The sequence below is a fragment of the Thamnophis elegans genome, chromosome 8 (genome assembly GCF_009769535.1).
Source record: "Thamnophis elegans isolate rThaEle1 chromosome 8, rThaEle1.pri, whole genome shotgun sequence".
Classification (NCBI taxonomy): Eukaryota; Metazoa; Chordata; class Lepidosauria; order Squamata; family Colubridae; genus Thamnophis; species Thamnophis elegans.
In genome coordinates, this window is record NC_045548.1 from 9,062,649 (window position 1) to 9,065,998 (window position 3,350).

The window sequence follows — 3,350 nt, forward strand, 5'->3', positions numbered from 1 at the left end:
TTTCAAGAGGAGAAATGGCAATCAAATCTTGGTTGCCATTATCTTCCATTAACTGTTCTAGACACTATTGCAATCATTTTATATTCGCATATTTTAGCAGATGTTTCCAGTTTGATGAACTCTTTCTTCATTTGGTATTAGAAGCATGTATAAGTAGCTGTCAATTTATGGACAATTGGAACCGGAATTTCAGTCTTAAAGTCACTGCAGTTGTTAAAGCAAGTCGTCATATATCCAGAGCCAATTGTATGACCATTTTTATCACAATTGCACAAATCATCATAGATCAGGGGTGTCAAACTCGTGGCCTGCTGGCCAGATGCATCACATGCTGGCCATGCCCCCCCCATCCCCCCCGGTTTAGCAAAGGGAGAAAAAGTCACGATACATCACGTTACGACTTGAGTTTGACACCCCTGCCATAGATTTTTAAGCTTCTCCAATTAACATTTTTTGCTGGAAACCAACTGACAGAGGGACAGCTGCCATGCGCTTGGATTGTGATCATGTGACTATGGAGGGAAACGACAAGGAGATCACTTTTTCCAAGACCGTCGTAGCTTTGAACCATCATTAAATGAACAGTCATAAAATTGAGGACTGTATCGTGCAGTCCCAGTTTCTCACCAGGGTTCTGAAATTCAAGATGCCGCTAAATCTAAAAGTCCCTTGGTTTTTGTACCAATTATTTTCAGCATTGCCTATCTTGTAAGTTTATTGCAATAAAAAGGCAAAAGGCAGGATGGCTGGGCAATCCAAGTTATCTTTTCTTTGCCAAGTCAGTCTCATTTTCTTAAAAAATGGCTTAGGAGAATAGATGGCAAAGAGAAAATATGTTCTGCTTCATTGCCTGAATATAGGTATTATGAAGGCTGGAGACAATTAAACCTTGATTTATCCGATAGGTTGAGATAGGGTATGTCTATTAGGTTCACCAACAAAAGGGCGAACGACAAAACCGCGCCCGACTAAACCGTGGTGACAAAACCGTGTGTTCTAAAGCGCTCGGATGAATGAGCGCTGAATCACGCCAACAACAGCGCGGCGACAGAAGCGCGCTGTTAAACTAAACCTAACCCTAAACCTAACCCCTAACGCTAAACGTAACGCTAAACGTAACCCTAAACCTAACCCTAAACCTAACCCTAAACCTAACCCTAAACCTAACCCTAAACCTAATCCTAAACCTAACCCTTACCTTAAGTTAAATCGGCTTTCTGTCGCCGCACTGTTGTAAAGCGCCCTTCTGTCTCCGCGCTGTTGTCGCCGCGTTGATGACATCGCGGTTTAATCGGGCGCCGTTTTGTCGTTCGCCCTTTTGTCGGATCACGCTCTATTAAATCCAAATTTGCATTATTTGTAGATTTTACCATTTAATGGACATAAACAGCATAATCTACAGTAAAACCTATTAATGGACAGCCCTCTATTTAACAGACACTAGGAGGGGTATATAAATCAACTAAATACACCAATCTTGATTAACAGTCTGATCTTGTTGGTAGCAGCTGATACATAAATGCACTTTTTGAAAGTTTTCCTACCCAGAGCAATCCTACAAACCCCTGCGAAAACCATCTTAGTAAAAGAAAGCTCTCATCCCATTTGCTATGCTGATTTTTGAAAGCTTTTTGCATTGTAACATTTACTTGCTGCATTACTTAATCAATACTATAACAGCCCAGCTGTATTTCCAGCACTTGTTTTTATAACATTTTCCCCCAGGGCTCCATTGAAACTTAATGAGCTCTTACTTCAAATATAAATGCAGGCCTTGAATTAAGATAGGCAGAGACCAGATACAAACATCCATTCTTGGATATTGCAGGAAAAAGGAAACTCATACTTTACGTTGTCCTTTCTCAATACCCTGCATTCACATGTGTTCTTGGGGAAAGTTCGTGATGATCAGAGAGGCGCGCCCTATGCTGCTCTGTCTGCATATGACAAGCTGGTGCTTGCTTCATTGCAACACACAATTTTGGGCAGCAAGCAGGTAGTGGACAGCATAACGAGCATGTAGCAACAAGTCACTGGAGGACTAAGCTAAGAATGCTCTACAGGTGATAATCCTTGACTTACAACCACAACTGAGGCCAAAATTTCTCTTGCTAAGCGAGACAGCTTTGCTAAACGAGTTTTGCCCCATTTTATGACTTTTCCTGCCCCAGTTGTTAAGTGAATCGCTGCAGTTGTTTAATGGCTTCCCCATTTGCTTGTCAGAAGGTTGCAAAAGGTGATCACATAACTCCAGGACACTGCAGCCGTCACGAGTCAATTGTCAAGCACCTAAATTCAGATCACGTGACCATGGGGATGCTGCAACTTTTCATAAGTGTGAAAATAAGTCACTTTTTTCAGTGCTACTGTAACTTTTGAAAGTCACTAAATGAACAAGTTGTAAGTTGTGGACTGTCCCCTGCCCTTAACTTTCCCAATGCAGGGACATCTTTAACACGCATCAGTCAGTAGCTAATTTTCTCTCTTAAAGCCTGGACTAAAATATGAAGTATCAACGGAGATTAGGCTAGAACCAAACTCAAATTTGCAAAAGAACGTTCAGTCTGCACATATATTTTTTTCAACACTTAGTGAGATCACCCATCTGCTTATTTGGCCATGTTTAAGATTATTAAAAATGAAGCCGTTTGCTTTTTATAGCTTTTCTTTGGGAAGGACTCATAGACCAGCCTTGGTTTGCACCCTAGTCCCAAAACTATTTCTCTCAAAAACAACCTGGGTAGGATAACTACCAAGGTTTGACTGCAACAACACTACCTTGTACCAGGGGTGGGTTTCAACCGGTTCACGGCGGTCCCCGCGAACCGGTTGGTCGGCGAACCCGGAAGTAAGTAATTTCCAGGAACGGCGAAGGGCCCACCCGCCCGCCCGCGCTCCTTACCTGGTTTTGACGAGGTCTGCGCTTCCACGCATGCGCAGGATGCATACAGCGCCTGCGCGATCCTCCAGGAGCAGCTGGAGCATCGCACAGACGCTAGTACGCATGCGTGCACCCCGCGCGTGCACGAGGACGCCGCCGGCCCCGTTCCAACTGAACCGGTTGGAACGGGGCGAGAAACCCACCCCTGCCTTGTACCTAGAAATGGTACCACCACCTGGTATCAAAATGACTTGTCCACTTTGGGAAGGAAAAGGAAGGAAGGAAGGAAGGAAGGAAGGAAGGAAGGAAGGAAGGAAGGAAGGAAGGAAGGAAGGAAGGAAAAGAAAGGGAGGGAGGAAGAAAGAAAGAAAGAAAGATTAATCAGCTAAAAACAAACACAGGGTATGTATAGGTGTTTAGTATTCATACTGTATTATATTGCATTGGATTTGCCTTTGTTCCAATTATG